The following is an 18682-nucleotide window of genomic DNA, read 5'->3' as shown; positions in this document are numbered from 1 at the left end:
TTGTACATAGTATAAAGACTTTCCACCATGCACGTGGTTTGAAAAGCACCTCATAACATAGTAAAGTAAGTCAAACTCTAGGTTGTTTTGCAGCTATTTGATGGGAGATTTTTCAAACAAAAAAGGGGAATTGAGAGCCCTCCGCCCCTTAATTTTCAATAGGAACCTGACATGTAAGTCCTCTTTGGGCCTTGGGAACTCTCCCTCTTTATCTTTGCTTCTATCTTTGTTTATTAAATAACAAATTAGGTATATTTATGTGTCTTCATTTTAATCATAGTAATAATGTATAGACTAATTGAAGCCTTGACCCTGCAACCTCATTCGTGTGGGAGATTTGCCAGTGTGATCGATCAGTGGAGGATCAGCCCTTCAGGTTGTTGTCTGACACAGGACCTGAGAGTTCTGTGCATGGAGGGTCTGTGGCACTGCCAGAATCCGGCCTTATCCTGTCTGCCTTATTCCCATCAGCACTCCCATTATATTCACTGCGAGTTCTGGAGGGAGAAAGACAAACTGGACTGGACCCTTTGGCCCCAATGCTTCAAGCTGTTCCACATGGGCAGACCCTTACAGGCACAGCAGTCCATATATGCAGAACAGCCTGCAAGATCAGGGCCTTATACTGTAAGCTCCTCTCTTTGGCTCCATCCTGCAACTGCATCTGCTCAGGCAGACTCCATCACCCATGTGGATCTCTCTGTATGGGTTTAAAAATGGGCTCAGGGTTCCACCCACATGGACGCCATTCCAAGATCAGGATCTACATCTGTAAAGCAATATGCACACTTATGGTGCTACTGAAATACTAAATAAGGATAAAAGATGCAGCTGTATCCACATCACATCAACATAGTTTGGGATAATTTGCTAATAGATGCGGGAACATTTCCCCTCATAACAGAAGGATGTAAGTACATTCACCCTTCGGTTTTATACCTCCAATTTTTAAAACACTGATTTTATTTTCCTTTTACAAAGAAGCTGCATGAGTCACGAGAAAATTGGAAAAATCTAGCAATTTCCTTCCTAAAATGTAATGAGAATCCGATTAAAAATTCAAATAGGAAAAAAAAAGATATTCTGCAAAAAAGAAATGTTTAGACAAAGCCTGTCTGCTTCAATTTCCCAGCTAAGTAAGCTCCCTTGCCTTGAGAGTGACAGTAGAGTCCATAAATTAACTGAAAATCCCCCTTCTCAAGAGCCTAAGTTATCTCTCCTTTGCCTGCAGCTCTGATTTAGAATAGGAGCTCGTTTGTTTACTGTTTTAATTAATGCTCCTTTTCAGTGTGGAATAGGGGAAGGGAAATGAACTGGCTTGATAAACAGGTGTAGCTGTTATGCGTTATATTTGGGATCACTCAGGGCTTGCATCCAATTAATCAGGCTTGACTAGACATGAACCTCCCAGCAGAAAAGGTAGATCAACTCCACTGGATGCCCAGTAGGTGAGTATTATTTTAACTGCTAGCCTGTGATTGGAAAGGCTCAGAAGGACAGTCATCAGCTGGGGTTTGTTTTCTCTCTCTCTCTCTCTCTCCCCCTTTGAGTGCATTCTGATTCTTTCCCACTGCTGAACAGTTAAGGAGACCTTGATGATCTAGGTCACTTTTCCATCACCCCCGCCCCCCTTCCAACCTCACTGCCTCATATTCAAGGGGAAACAAACAAAACATACGTGTGGCATTGGGGAAAATGCTCCTCTACATTAACTGTGAATGAGTGTAGATTTTTAAAAAAAAAAAATGCAAGAGAGGTGTGCTGCCTTCGTGCCGTCCAAAGTACCAAGCACACCAAACAGAATATGAAATGATCCAAAATCAGCTTGTTTGTAAAGATACCTTAACTTTACATCCTCAAGGGGGAATGATATTAGAATCAGCAGGTTTCTGAGCGAATACAGTGTGTTGAATGTAGGTTTCTTTACTTCTAGGAAATAAAGAAAAATTAAGACCCTCAAGTAACAAATCCAAGAATAGACTGTTTTCTGCTTCTAAACAAAGAAGCATCTAAAAATGTATTTATTTACTCTACGTTTGTCTTGGCTATTGTCATTAATTAACGTGTTTAGAAGGCAAATGTTGCATTAAGGGGAGGTGGAATATTCAGATAATATCCATTTCTAACACTGTTCAGACCAGTTTGACAACCTGGGGAAATCCAGGGACACTAACCAACAAACCAGAAATGCTACATTTTGTACCTCTTTAATTTTTACCACTTGAATACTGCATTCCAGGTCTAGCTGGAGTTTATGCCTGTCAAAGGAGAGCCTGTTCACTACCTTGCTAAATGACTGGCTGAAAACCAGCATTGGCGTCAGCTGCAAAGACAGATGCTCACCCACATTCCTGGGAAAGGATGCTACAAATGACAGAGATATACTAATGTATATGTGTTTATTACAGAACATGTGCATGATCCTGGTTCCATGCTGTTTCCTCTCCAGAGATTATATCTTGGAGTTAAAGACTATTCAGACCTGCTCCTGTTCAGATCCCTGACAGATTCGTTTTGTGCACAGACCTCTGATTTTAACTCTCCATTTGCCTTCCTTTACTGAGATGGCAGACAGGGAGTTTGAAAAGGTCTTAGCATTTTGCTGACCCCAGATATTTGCAGAAATGTAGGGGGCTTTGACATAGCTTAGGAATCCAAAATAAATGTCTTTTTAAAGCTATTCCTAACATTAAAATATCTTGCTGCAACCATCAGCTCAAGCTTCATAATGGCAGCTGATAGAAGAGCAATACCTACTGTGCTACAATAAATCATTTATCTTATCTGTATTTATGTAGGGCTAAATGCTCCCCTACTGTGGAAAAAACCCATGGGAGGCGGGGAAACAGTTTGACAAGGTCTGCAAGGAGCATTTCATAACATTGTAGCTGCATTCTTCCCTCAGGAGGTTTGCATCCCTGGGGATGGAAGAGGCCGCAGCCCTCAAACCCTTAGAACAACACAGAGACTCCACTGGAACCCAGTGGGGTTTTTCATGTACTTTGTTAAGTAAGTGTCTATGGGATCAGGGCCTAAATGTCCACATGGAAACCATGCTCCAACCTGTTGGATCCTGGGCAATCCACACAGAAAATTTGATCCTCCACGCTGTTCCCTCTGTTTCCCTGCCCCCTGGAAGTGGTACTGCCATTGGGATGCCTTGCTGTATGTGTGCCCTAAGGGGCAGCTGACTGTTTTGGGCTAAGTATATATTTTGGCTGAGTCTTATCACTCTCCCCTTCCCACTCCCTTTATATATTTCCTGTCCCCTTAGATTGTCAGCTCTGTGGGGCAGGGACTGTGTTTTCTTATACATTTGTACTGGTCTCAACTCATTATGGGTGCTCCTAGGATAAAAACAAACAATAATATGACTCCTGTTTGGACCAACGTTAACTGCCTAGAAATACACCAGATTTTGGGGGTAGTGGGGCATGCTACAATGGTTACCTCCATCCCAGCACTCTTCCCTGAACCCCCAAATGCATGGGAAGGCATCACTGGACTGCCACTGCTCCTTACTTGTGTTAATCTGGGAACTTCTCTAATCTGCACCTCACACAGCCTACAAGAGCCTGTCTCCCATGATTATAAACCAAGTGGGGAAAATCATAAACCAATCACTGATTTGCAGTCTCAACTCAGAAGATGAAATATAAGAGAGGGAAAGGGCCTAATTTGAGAAAAGTAGATTACCTGACAAAAATGGGAAAGTATTCCAATGACAGCCTCTCCAGATCTTTCCAAAATCCACTGGAAGCCTGGCCTATGAGACAGATAAATAGCAATAGCTTTGACTCCTATGACAAGATAAGGTCCTGAAACCATATAGTCAAAATCAAATGTCTACTGAGTTGATGGCTCATCAGGCTGATGCAGTTAAGGCAAATCAGTTTCATAGCCAAAAGTACATATGGGAATGATGTGGCCAGCATCATGTCCAACCGCCTTTGACTGCCCTAACCCAATTGATAAGATACCCATTTTGCAGCTGGGTGAACTGGAGGTGCCCTTTCAGTGTGAGACTACGCTATCCAAGTGTTTGTTTATATGCAAAAATGGAGACTGTACCTTTATCTTCCATTGTCAAATGGCATAAGGAAATCCCAGAGCCCCAGTCTCCCACCACAAGTAACTGCCACTAAGATAAGGAATGTGACAGATGGCAGTTTGTGGGGAGGGTTCCTTTTTTAAACAAGAAGAGGAGACCTGGAAAACATACCATTAAATATTAATAAATTTTGTTTTTGAAAGTTTATATAAACACCTAATTTACATTTCATTTCATTACATTGAGCTATTTTTAGTGGCACCACAATGCTAATACATTCCCTCCTTTTATTTTTCTTCCTAATTATATTGACATAGGACCCTTACAAATTGTATTTAAAAGGTTTTTATCACAGGGCGTGCAGTGCTGGGACATAGACATTTCTCGTGTGTTTTCATCACTTACACTTTTGGCTTCGTACTTACAGCACATAGAAGACTTTATGATAGCCCATCATGACAGAGACACACGCTGCTGTTATTCTGTGCATCATAATGCAAGAAGAGAATTATTTCAGCCAATACTAAGCACCAGTCTCTCACAAAACAGCACTGCAATTCTTATTCCACTGTGTTCCAAGTTCTGTCCTTGATTTCACCTGACAATCCCTATTGAAGTCAATAGGGTTGCACAGGTGCAAATGAGGGCACAGTCTTGCCTGCGTGTGTAACCACAAACCTCCATTTCTAATCCCACCCCATTCCATTCCTCGAAGTGGTGGGAGGTCCACACCGGGCCCTCTGTGCCATGGAACCACTGTGACAGCGACGTATGGGGAGAATGGACTTGAGTGGAGCAGCCATTCAAAGTCTCGTGCACCTTCTGCATGCTGGGATATTACCCCCGTGGCAGCTCCGAATATGCCAGCACAGAAGAGGACATTAGGGCTGGGGGGGCACGATAGCTGTGCTTATCCCATTCTAGCAGTCAGATGCACATGCATAATGGAAGCAGAGTTGCCCTATGGTTGTATTTGGCCCCTCATCCAACCATAGCACAGGACAGCCACACAAATTTCAGTTCTTCAGGTTACATATCTGGAATTCAAGAAACTCACCCATTATGAACTCATCCTCAGATAGTCTAGGAAGCCCAGCCCCCACAGTGACATCAATGGAAAGTCTCAGACAGCAGCAGCACAGGCCTTCCTGCATAGGCGAGGGACGGAAAACATCTATGTTTTGTGCTGTGGTTTGTTGAATCTTTTGTCTTGTTGTACACTAGGCTGTGGTGCACACGTGCATGTGCAATCACCTACTTTTGTGGCTAGCTAAGTCCTTTAGCATTGGATCATCCCTAAAAGCACTTTACTGTGGATTTACTCCAGCGCCTTTATAATCGTGTCCCATATGAATGTGGTTTTGAAATCACCCAAAAGGTGCATATTCAAAACCAGCATGAGAAAACTCGAGGGAAAGAAAGGAGACTGGTGGGTAAATGTGTCGAGGGAGTTTTACACAGTAAATAGAGTATTTTCCTGTTGTTTTGGATGCCACAAAGAGTTTTTATCTGATACTTTGCTTGGTGGGCAAGCGTGTGCAAAGAGCTTTCCCCCTTTTTTTTGATTGCTTTACAGTGCCCAGTGCAGATTTATTCAATTTTGAATTAACATGTGTTAAGTGTGGGTTGATTTTGTTTGTTCTGCCACATAACTTGCTTTTCTAAACACTTAGTACTAGCAGCCGTTAATCTATTGACCAATGGCTTAAACAGCAGGTGGCTCTAAAACCTATAGGCTAGTTCTGACAAGGCCTCTGACAATTCCCGAGGCCTCTTTGTTACCTGGGCTGGAATAGAGAAACTACTTGTTTGGAAAGTGTTTCCCCTCCCACAAAACATCTTCAGTATTTAGAATCTTTTGTTACCAGAAGTCTGAAGAGGGAGATTATGAAGGATAGTCTGTCACACAAATTGTTTCCTCTAGACATATAATACAACCTGCTTTAAAAGTTCACAAGCTAATCTAATGAAATTCTCATTCAAATGAAGAATGTCATTAATCTGAAATTAAAGTCCTGGTCTTCCTCGGATTAAAAAATAAAATACAAATTAAATATTCAGAATGTGGGAATTTTAAAAAAGCTTCCCCGAAAATCTCTTTGAAACATTAGTATCGAATATTAATAAGGGTTCACATTCTTAGGAAATCTAAACACTAAAGTGGTAACAATTAAAATATCTCATATTAAATTCTAATCTGTTAGTCAATCCTCAGTTTCTGAATATTCCTATGATACGCAATTACTTCTGTTCTATTTTAGTTCATTTCTCATACTCACTCCATGCTGTGACATCTGAGCTCTCGTGTCAGAAAATAAAGGGGTGCTTTTGCTTTAATTTTATAAAGCAGCTGGAATTGTAGCTGCTGAACACAACACTCGTAGCATGATCCTGTTCCCCTTGGAATCAATGGTGATTTTACTTCAGTGGAAGCAGTTTTGGGTCACAGCATTCTTGAGAGAGGATTTCTGAGTGCAGGATCTGTGACTGAGAGAAAACTCACCTTCTAAAATGTGTGTGCTGGTTCACACCGATGTCTAGAACCTGAAAGGCCTACACAGAGGGCACAGCACCAGTTAGATTCCTACTTCAATGAATGTGTGCTTCTTTGTGAGTTAACAGAGTTTTTTGTGTATCATCTACTTAGGAGAAACACCGATAATCTCCTAGTTATATTTTCCTAAGGCTTGTACTAGAACTAGAGGCCCTGATTCTGCGACCTTTATTTCATGAGTGAAAGTTGCAGGACTGAACCTTGGCATTGCAACTGTAAAATAAAAATGCCAGATAAAGTAATAAAATACAATTTAACCTGCTTCCAATGTGCTGAGGTTTCCTTCACCACCTATTTATTCTTTTCTCCTGATCTCCACTTGAATTGTGGTAAGAATTGAATTGTGGGTATTTTATGCAATCTCTTTTTTGGTCCTTATTGTTTTGGGGCCCTGATCTCAATTGAGACCACTAGGTACTACTGTAATACAAGTAGTAAATAAAATAAATAATAATAATAGCTTACTCTCACTATACTTATAGATACTCTTTTTTGTTTTTTAATTTCCTTCTTTTCTGCAAACTGCGTATGTGGTTAGACGGCCCCTAATTAGACTGCTCAACAATGACTCACACATTTAATTTTTCTCTCAAACTTATTTATTAAGCGTTGTTAATCAGCATGAGAGTTTCCAACACAGAGGCTGCTGTGATTTACTCTAAGGCTCTTAGTCTGGTGTTCCCATGGCTATGGATATCGGTGTAGGAGGAGCTGAGAATGCCCTACATACACACTTTGGGCCCCATCCTTTATTTCAATGGGATAAGAGCAGCCCTTTTTTTCTGTCTAACCAAATGTAGCCATGGAGAATAGCTGGTCTTCCCCAAACAAACCAACCTAAATAATGTGCCCTTCAGAAGGAATATATTTGCCTGACTCATCCAGCAAAGACTTCACAGGAGATCAGCTGCCCTTATGGTCAGGGCTGGCTCCAGCTTTTTTGCCGCTCCAAGTGGCGAAGGAAAAAGAAAAACCCGCCTGAGCTGCCGCCGAATTGCCGCCGAAAAGGAAGAGAGGGAATGGAGGACTCGCCGCCGAATTGCCGCCGAAGACCCGAACGTGCTTCCCCAGTAACGCAGGGAGTGCCGCCCCTTTCTATTGGCAGTCCCAGGCACCTGCTTCCTTCGCTGGTGTCTGGAGCCAGCCCTGCTTGTGGTGGCCTCAGTGAGAATGCGAGAGAGATTGCTTGACGGCAGCCCCCATGTCTGGCCTTCCATGCCTAGGCCTCAGCCCCATGGGCACTGGTTAGTGTCTTCCGCTCAGCACCTGACCTCCCAGTAGCTGTGATTGTCACATGGTTTTGTAATAAGTACAGTAGTTTTCTTTTTGGAACAGGTGAGGTTTCTGCTTGATAACTTGCAAAAACTAATTAAAGTTGCAGTCTTTAGCCCTATTCACCCTGGCTTTAGTCCTCATGAGAGGGTTAGCAAATCAGCTACTTTTAAAGATGCCAGATTGGACGTGGAGCTTTGTTCTTTCCAAATCCAGGTGTGGTTAGGGATGGAGCATTATTTTCCTCCCATGGGGTAGAAACAAAGACCTGCATTGGGGATTAATAGGATGGAGAGCATGTTGCCTGCAGGAGGGATCAATCTCTCCTCATGAAATTTGAGCTGCTTCCACATGAGTAAGGTATGTATCATGTTCCAGGCTCCAAGACTCATGCTAGAAGAGTCATACTAGGCGCCAAGGTGAGAACCTGGGAAAGAGCTGTAGTTAATGGAATGAGAAGACGCAGCAAAGCAGTATCTCCCTCCTCACTTAACGCCAAATTCTGGGATGATACAGTACAAGGTCCAACAGGATGTATGTTGTAAAATCTACTGGAATCCACAGATCTGACTAGCAGCAGCTGGGTATACCCAAGCTCCAACTGCTACTATGTGATATGAAGCAGAGGGGACAGAGGTACTATGTGCACACACAGAGAGTCTCTGGCAACGGCTCTACATTGTCTGCAGACCCATTGCCCATGCTATTTCCCCTGCTTGCCCACCATCATCCTCAAGCATAGAGGCCCTGATCCGACAAAGCTCTTATTCACATGCTTAACTTTTAACATCTTTTGTACGTTGTTATCTTCAATCTCTTCTCCTCTCACTTACGCTGGGTTTACAGTGGTATAAGTCGTTGACTGCAGAGTGGTGTCTTTCTTGGTTGTGAGAGGAGGCAGCTTGCTTTTTAGCCTCAGGATATAGCAGATACACAAAGAAGGTCATCTTAATTCAGACAAATTGGGATTGAGCTATGAGGAAAGATTACAAGAGCAGGCACTGCCTAGGAGTGGGGAATATAAATATTTAAAGGGCGCAAACCCCAAAGTTAGAAAGGAGTTATTTAGGGTTGTAGAAGTGGGTATTACTATAAGTAATGAGATTAAATTAAGAAAAGGAACATTTAAGCTTCAAATCAAGATATTTTCCAATGATATTTTCTCAATTATATTTCTACACAGGTGTCACTAGCACACATGCAAGTGGTAAGTGCCGGAATAAATAGTCATTTAGACACCTAACTAGCCATTTGTTCATGCAAATATATAATTTGTATGTAAAGTTGCCGCAATTGTACGTGATCTCCAACCTTCCTTTCTGCAAATTTGCAAATTTTGTCTCCAATGGCTATGTTGGCTGCTTGCCAAAGGCATCATTGACAAGTGGTTATGCACTGGACCAGGAGCCAAGAACAATTCCTGAAGTCTAATCTTGGCTTTGCCACTGACTCAGTGTGTGGCTTTAGGCAAGCTGCTATAGCTCTGTGTCTTAGTCTCCCTTGCTTTTAAATAGGGATACTCACAGTTACTCACCACTAATTGGTGCTGTGAGAACTAATTAGTTAATGTTTGCATAATATTTTGGAAACACAAAGTACTGTATAAATGCTGAGTATTATTAGGAGGTTGTAATCCTGACCTTGTGGCTAGAAAGTAGCAAAAGACAAAGTCACACTGTCCCTCGAAAAGTAACCAGCATCGTCTCAATAGCAAGCACTATAATATCATATGACAATATCATATCAGTGACAAGGAGGAAATATTACTAAAATCCCTGGTAGGCAACTCTTAGCAGGAAATTTCGAGAGGCCCAACAATTCATATGGGTAAGTGTTTTTACTGTCTCTGCACTGCACAAAAACTAAAGGTGAAGGAACCAGCAATGCTAGGAGAAGTAGCTATTGACAGCGCCTGGCTCATTTGCCAAGGTATTTCACATGGGGGGATTATAGCAATTGAAAACAAAGCCACAGCACGCATTTGAAGATGGTCTGTTCTCAGCAGCAGCATCACAACTCTTGTGGTGAATTATTCAGGACCCACCCACGCTGTGTTCAGCTCTTAATTCCTTAATTTATCCAGCTACCTTAGGACAGTCCCAGTAAGCTGCAGGTGGGTAATGGGTAAATCACGATTTATCTTATTCAATAAAGCTTACTTGTTAAGTGTGGAGAGTAAGACATGATAAGTCTGGGTAGAATTCCTCACTGTTATTGTCCTTCAAGAAAGCAAGGACAGTCCTGTCTCCACTACCAGGCATGTGTGGGGATGTGTGAACAACATGGCAAAGTGCTGTCTCCCAAGCCCCTCAATGTATTACCTGTTAAACCTACTTCTCAAAGTATCCACCTCTTGACCTCTCAACATTAATGACTGGAGTTGATACAGTGTGCTCTATTGCACCGGACCAAAGGTGAGAGGCTAAGATAGCCCCTAAAGCTGCTTAGGTAACACTCCATTCCTCCCTTGTTCTTGTTCTTTGTGACTACAGGAGGATCACTCTGGGTGTGTGATTATCTCCCACGTCCACACCACAGCACCCTATGCAATGATAACTTTCTGTTTCAAACTCGGAACAGGAGTTAGTCTCCCATATCTCTCACAAAGAACAGATTTTTTTTTTCTCTTGTTCATATGTGACAACATATGGAACTAGAGATCAGAACATCTGAACGCTATATATAGCAAATGTGATATTTTTCATGCAAACAAGTAACATTAAAGGTACCTCTTAGATTCCTGAAGAAGCAGACATATCTGCCAACTAATGTAATTGATTTCCAGGGAGAGTAAGTAGGAGAAAAGTAGGACCCAGCGCTACAGGATGCCAAGCTTTTTAGGCCCCAATGCAACAAGGTACTTAAGCACATGTATAACTTTAAGCATGTGAATAGTACAAATGAAGTCAGTGGGATTATCCACAAGTTTACGGTTAAGCACATGCTGAAGTATCTTGCAGAATAGAGGCCTAAGTAATTTGTACTCTGCTACCCAGCTCAGTGTTACATGAACTACAAACCCAAACTTTCTTTTTGCTTGTGCCCTTTAGTGCTCCTTTGTGCTGTATAAAGATGGCCACCATCCCTATTGCTTTTAGCATTTGAGATATCTGCGGTGAAACCCTGGCTCCATTGATGTGAATGGCAAAACTCCTATTGACTTCAACAAGTCCAGGATTTCACCCCAATTCATTGCTTCCTTTTTCAGGAGGACCTTGGCAAGATATTTGAAAGACGTGAAGGGTAATGTCAGGTGAGACTGTTACCTCAGTTTCAGTGCTCCTGAGGGGTAGGGGTTGCTGAGTGTTAGGTAAGCTACTGGTTACATGAAGCATACCATCTAAGACATCATCTCCTGCCACTCAGCTGAGAGTGGAATTGCTACAGCTCCTCTGACATATCTAGTTCCCTTCTAGGTCCTCCAGAAAGAGTAGGAAGTGAAGAACCGGAAGCTTCAGTGATGAGAGAAAAGAATGTGGGGTGGAGGAGAGGCTAATGTTGTTACCTTTTGCTTTTAAATCAGGTGGATGCTCTTTACACATCATAAGGAATAATAAAGGGCTGTGGCTGCCCCCGTCCTTCCCTCCTCCCCAGTTTTGCTTCATTTGCAGTCCACCTTTCAGATGGAGCTACAGCTGACAAGTGAGTTGCTGTGTCAGCAGGTAGGCAGACACACAGCAGATCAGGTTTGGGCAACAGCAGGAACATGTTGATTGAGATAAGATATACCAGTCACTGGGTAGTAAGGTCCTACTTAACTCATGGCTGCCTAGAAGGAACTGCCTCAGGAGGCCCAGAAGAAGGCTACAGAGTGGTCTAAATGAGGCATACACCCAACCATCCTATATAAACAGGCCTTTGCTACATAAGCAATTTCCATGGGCTCTGGTGTAATGCTTCTTTTTGATGATTTCCAAGTTCAAATCAATTGTAAGACAATTATCACAATAATGGGTATTGATACCAGGGTTTGGAAAGAGGTAGTGTGTAGGTACTGAAAGGGGATTTGTATAAGAAGTGCTTTCCTATAGCACGGGGGTCATGACCAACCTGCCGTTCTCATATTGCTTAATGCAGTGGTTCTCAAACTGTGGGTCACGACCCTGTTTTAATGGGGTCAGCAGGGTTGTCGTTACACTTGCTGGGGCCCGGGGCTGAAGCCAAAGTCAGAGCCCTCCTGCCCAGGGCTGAAGCCCTCAAGCTTTGGCTTCCCTGCCCCCCGGGGGCGGAGCTCAGACTTAGGGTTTGGCCCCCCCTGCCCAGGGCAGTGGGCCTCAGGCTTCGGTCCCCCACCTCTATTATTGGTAACTTCCTTCCCATATCTTTGCTCTCCACTAGGTAAATTACAGTACAATATGGCCCGTCGTTTCTATGCTTTCCTGTGGTCTTTAGTCCAGGATGGACTCTATGCCCAAGTTTGCTAGCATTCCTGTCACAAGACATAAGCAGGAAGGAGATTGGGGTTTACCATGCCCTATTTCCTTTTTATTTCCCAATATTTCCATTTCTATGTAATGACATGGTGGTGTCTTGCCTCCAGGTTGGAGGATGGTTGCATATATCCTGTTATGAGGTGCTGTGGAGTCACATTACCAGCACCTGACCTCTGCAAAGATACCTGCTGAATCGTCAATGTCTTGTCCCATGAGAGTGGAAGAATAACTCACCCACTTTGCTTCCTCTTTTGGCATCATCTGAATTGTTACAAAAGTTAAATACACTTGCACATTATTAGTGTATTTCCTATGTTTCATGTATACTCTTCTTTAAAAATACACTCTGAACATGTTTTAATTATGGGCCTTTTCCTAAAGCTTCTGACACAAAATGAACCATCTACAGGATTCTAGAGATACATGGTGTATATTCCAAAATTGTCAATCTTGTTTTTCTATTGATTTCTGCCAAACCAGCAGTCAAGGAGTTAGTTAAAAATCCCAAAGAAATGAATGCAGAAGATCCAGCATTCCCCCAGAACAGAAAACTCCAGTCAGTTTTTCCACAAAAATATGACAAAGTTCCCCACGATATTTCCAATGTCCTTCCCCAACACTTAGAAGATGGATGGTTGACCCCTGAAGCACACTAGAGAGAGCACTAAACACTTCTGGAAATATGCACCTTACATGCTAGTTTATATTTTGTACTTACTTCTCTTGCTAAAGTCAAAAAGCATTGAGCTGGTCAGTATATACTAAATAAAATCTGTCATTGCATAAGTCACAGCTATCAGGCTAAAACAAGTACCTGGTTTGTATAAAAAAGTCTGAGAGAGGTGTGGTTCTGTGGTTTAGGCACAAGAGTGGGATTCAGGAAATCCTGAATTCTAATCCAGGCTCTGACACTGACACCTTCTGTGAATCACTTAACCTCCCTACCTCAGTTTCCCCATATGGGGAAAGGGAAAAAATAATACTTAATTACCTCTTCCATAAGGCTGTTGTGAGGATTAATTGTCCAGTTTGAAAAAAGGACTTTGAACATGAAAAGTGTTACATTGTTTCAGTGATGAGTATTATAGTAAATTAAAACACCCAGGTATTTCTGCTCAGTTTTCTTTCACTTTGATGTCCTTTATTTATTATTTGTTTGGTTTTGTTCACATTCAGTTTAGAGATCCAAGCATTTCAGATCAGGACTCCTATTTCCATTATTAATATTTAACTTTGCATACGTGCCTCCCAGAGGAGCTAAGTCCACAACTATGTCTAATGACAACAGCTATTATCTCCTCATTTGAAATAACTCAGAAGCTGATGCACTTCATGATAGGAACTTCTGCTTTAAGAACCCTGCTCCACACCCAAGAACCCCAAGGTGTTTCTGGCTGGTTTCTAATTCTAATCTCTGAAAGGTTTTGCAATTTAGTTTGTTAATTGTCTACATCCGAGACATTCATCTAAAACTTCTACTATTACATTACTTGGATTAAAAGAGATGTTCATAAGAGTATTAGACTGGTGCTTGCACATTGAAAGCTTTTACCCTTACAACACCACCTGAGTCACCCATAAAGGTTTCTGAAGAAAGCAGAGAGCTTTTTTTGTTTCCAGTTTAAAAACACACACACACACACACACACACTCTCATACACACGCACTTTCTCTCATACACACACACTCTCTCTCTCTCATACACAAAGTAGTTAAAGTTAAAGTTCCTTGTTAAAAAGAGTTGAAAAATGTATAGTCCTTGTAAATTAAATACTACAAGTTCTTAGAGGAGTGATCCCTCAACATGCATAATTCACACTAATATGATTTAATTCTAAGCCACTGGAAGATTTATAGAAATTAAGTCTTCACATGCATAAGGATAATGAAAATATAATTTGGCTCATGAAATCTTTATATGTATCTTTATATTTCAACAGTGTAGTAATTACTGGTGCACTTTAGACCACTGGAATGTGCCCACATCTTGTGACTACTCAGAAACTGAAGCTGGTGCAGAATGCCAGGGCCATTTCACCAAGAGGAGTGTCATGCTGGGAGCACGCTACACCAATGCTCTGTGAGCTGCTCTGGCTACCTGTGAGATTCTAGGTGTTGGCCTTTGCCTTTAAAAACTCTAAGTGGTTTGAAACCCAGTTACCTGAGGCACTGCCACTCTCCCAGTGCCATGATGCCATGGCTGCAGTCAGCAGAGGAATTGAAGCTGAGGCAACCTTACCATAAAAGAGAGGGAGCTGCTGGCATGGCAATCTCCATGAAGGCCTTTCCACTTTGGAACTTGCTTTCCCCATTGATCTGCCAGAGCAGCACAGATATATGGACAGTGCAGTTACATGACAAGGCCCATTTCTTCTCCTAGGGGTTTGGGAAGGAGGTGGTTTGAAGGAGAGGCTTATATGACATACATACACACACACACACATCACACTGCTGGAGCCCTAGGGTGCTTGTTGTGTATCTACCTTTGATGGAACGAGCACTCTATCAATTGCTATAGAGGCGAATGAGTTGAGATTGCTTATTTTTAACTGGATTGCTACTAAGCTGTGATATTAATTTTGAAATTTACAAGGGAGGAGTCTGTCCTAAGTTTATGTATTTAAAATATGTGTATATATAAAAGCCACTCTATATAAAGCTGCAACAGCTTCAACAACTGTCTTGGTTACACATGAAGGATTTCACTGAGAACGTGTTCGAGGGAATCAGAAAGCAGAGAAAAGGTCACAAATAAGCACCTTAGGAACAATGAAAGCTTTTCTCCATGCAGCAGTGGGAGAGTTGCTAGAAAAACTGAAAAGGTATTAATCAGAAGTGGCTATAAATCCTCTGGAGTTTTGCTCTTATAAAACTCCTCAGAGAAAGTCTTGAAGGAAATGCAGGTCAAAGCCCAAAAAAGCTCTTGATCAGAGATTGCTGGAGGAAAATCTTCCCAGATGCCGTTTAATAGGCAGCAATCACCCCAGGAGTGGGAAAGCCAAGTACGCTTGAAACATGGTTGCAGTTCCTAATAGGCCTTGTCACACTTAAGGCACTGCAAGCTCCATCCAACGAACAGCTGAAGCTGGCTGGCGATTCATAATGCCAACAGTTTAAAGTTTATTATGATGAAAGCACTTAATGACAGCCATCGCTAGGGGCCCATCATTTATAAAGCTGTGCTGAGTATTAGACATGTAGCATGACCACCAATTTTATGTCACAATTGCTACCATAAAATGACCTTTGGTGATTTTTGCTGCATGTGGTGGACAGCTCTTCTTTCACATTAGTGCTCTGTGGCTTTTCTTTGCAGACTATTATGCTGTCTAAAGCTTATTTGGCACTGTCGTGAGTCTCAACCCTTGTTATTACCCCGAAGGCCTGTCTACAGAAAAACTCTCATGTTCTATTACGGCACTCCAATAATTTACAGTTCTTACCATCCTGAGTTAGTGTACTAATTTAGTGCACATATTCCTTTATTGTTATTCATTTACTAAAAGTTCTTCTGTTTCTATACACTGCACTAGACATCTAACAGGGGGTAACTAAAATATGCATGTTCCCATATTACCAGATATGGATAAAGCGTTTTTATTTTTAATTGTCAATTGAAAAAACCGGTAAGCAAAAGCAGTTGATAATAGTTGTTCTGGGAGAAATCTCCTTAAAACCTTAGGTATAAATGCTACACCTTGCACAAACATGGAACATAATTTCAGTGCATAAGCCACACACATACATTTGCATGTGAACAATATTACTTAATTACATTTCAATTTTTAAACCCGCTTTGTATACTTAGAAGGTGTTTAAATACCTAAGCACTTCACTGTCCTGATGTAAAGCATTACAAGTAAAGTGGTCTGTCCATGCATCAACACCTTTAAATTGTATATATAATTTTATAAATGATATAAAATCTGTTTCTAGTCCATGAAAAAAATCACACTAGCATGGCACACTGCAATTTTGGAAGGATTTAAAATACGTGATTTCTGCTGGTACCTACTGTATTGGGTTTTACATAAAGCTTTTTTCAATAAGGTAAATTGTTACATGACAAACTCATCTTCCACCATTATCATCTGCTGTTTGTGTTTAACAACAGGAGTCCTGGTCTAACAAAACTGTTGTAATGGCTGTACAAATTACTCAGCTGAAAGCTTTTCACCAAACCAAACAGTATTAATCAGCAGTTCTTATGAAGGTGCTAATTAAAAACAATTTTCTTCCTCAGTTTGCAATACTAAGCCATCTTCATTTGCACAGTTTCCAATATAGAGCTACTGTATACACTCACACTTCAGTGCTTCTATTAACTATTGAATCTCCTATTACCTATTTTATTACATTCCTGTCTCCCAAGTTTACAGGCTTGTTGACATTTTAGAAGTCACAGCATGATATGTTTAATCATTTTAAAAGTACATTAATTGAAGTCAGAGAAAAAAATAACAGCCTCTTAGAATTCATGTGCTATCAGGGCACAAAGCAAATAGAATGCTAAAATCTATTCTTTGCTAGTAACTTGGCATGCTGAAACAAAATTTTAGAGCTAAATGAGGCATATGTCTAACACAGAGCTCCCTTTTTGTTTTGTTTTAATAAGCCATCTTTTACAATTGTTATTGCATTGATTTAATATCAGTATCAGCAGAAAAAATTCAGCAAATGTAAGTTTATTTCTTTTTCAAATATTTGTTATTTATTAAAGTACTATGCTAACAAATGTTGCTGTTCCACCGTTGTTGGCCACAACAGCTCTTTGTGTTTGGGGGCCTTTGCATCTGTTGAGTTTAACCTAGATTCATGGGTTAAAATGTATCTTCTCAGGCTGTGGAATGCCATCTGGACTACTGTTTGTGCATCTTCCCTCTACCTTCCACACAGATTACACTCGCGAAGGATAATGAAGATCCAGTGTCCCTGTTGGACATAGATGGAAAATGTCCACTGCTGATCCAGCCCTTACAATGCGTTGGGCTTTTTGGCAGTAATCCAGCTGTTAACTAAGCAAAAAGCTTGAAAAGGCTAAATGTTTTTAAAATGAAAAAAATGTTTTAGGAAGTTTGTTACATTCAGCTGTTTGAAGAAAAAAACCACTGGTCAGAGAGGAAAGGAATATTCTGGTAAGACACAGCCGTGGGACTCAGAAAATCTGGGTTCAATTCTGGACTGTGTCACACACCTGGGTCTCCTTAGCTTTGGGCAAGTCACTTAACCTCGATGTACCTGAAATCCCCCATCTGCAAAATGGGGAATAATGATATTTTCTTTCTCTCACCCTTTATTTATTTAGATTGTGCACTTGTCAGTGTACAGATTGGCTCTTTAGGTTTGTACAGTACCTAGCACTGTCCCCACTCTTGGTTGGGACCTGTAAGTGCTATCGTAACACAAATAATAACAACAAAAGCTAGCATTTGAAACCAACCTTGTCAATCTGTTCAAATAAGTTGGTCAATTTAGGACAGGCCTCAGGCTGTTGAAATATGGCACTGAAGAGCTGTCACTATCTTAATCAACCATTGAATCTAAAACCGGAATCAACAAGTACAGAGTGACAAATTCTGCCCCTGCCAATTCTGAGGGGAAAAAAACCTACCAGATATGGCTACTCTCCACATAAATCACTTCTACAGCATCTTCCAACTGAGGTTCTTAAAGCACTTTGGAAGCAATGATCGATTCAGCTTAGCCACTCCTCACTCCCCATTCTTAAAGATGAGAAGTGGGAGGCACCAAAAGATGAAGGCTAAATCATGCATTTACAATTTGCCCCGTATAAGGGGAGGAATGTGGCTGCTACTCTCTTGCTTCAGGATGAAATGCTCAAGGCCTTGGCCAGTAGCAGATTACTACTGGTCGCTTCCCCCTCATGTTAAATTAGTGGTACTGGTTGGCATGCTGAGGAGGTGGAGTAAAGGTTCTGCCTACTCCCTGCCCTTAGGAACAACGAAAGCTTTTCTCTATGTAGCAGTGAAGGGAAGCTGCGATCGGCATGAAGCACTTGCTTACCCATAAATTGCCAAGCTCAAGGTCTAGAGAGGCTGCACAGGATCTTACTCCCCCTTCCCTCCCAACACAGGCATGTCAGACAGGCCACCCTATTTGACCCGCCCAAGGCCACACAGAAATTTTATAACTAAGCTAGTATCAGTTATAACGTTTCTTGACTCCGAGACATGTGCCTCATCCATAAGACCATCCTTCCTCACAAATTTGCTCCCCTCCCTTAAAGCTTTATTTTTACATTCTATCAAAATGTTAACGAAAAGATTGGCATCATAACCTTTCATGCATAGGTGCTGGAACTAGGGGTGCTGGAGGTGCTGCCTCACTCCCTGGCTTGAAGTGGTTTCCATC

The sequence above is a fragment of the Natator depressus genome, chromosome 3 (assembly GCF_965152275.1).
Source record: "Natator depressus isolate rNatDep1 chromosome 3, rNatDep2.hap1, whole genome shotgun sequence".
Lineage (NCBI taxonomy): Eukaryota > Metazoa > Chordata > Testudines > Cheloniidae > Natator > Natator depressus.
The sequence above is the reverse complement of the archived record's forward strand: the minus strand, read 5'-3'. Positions refer to the sequence as shown.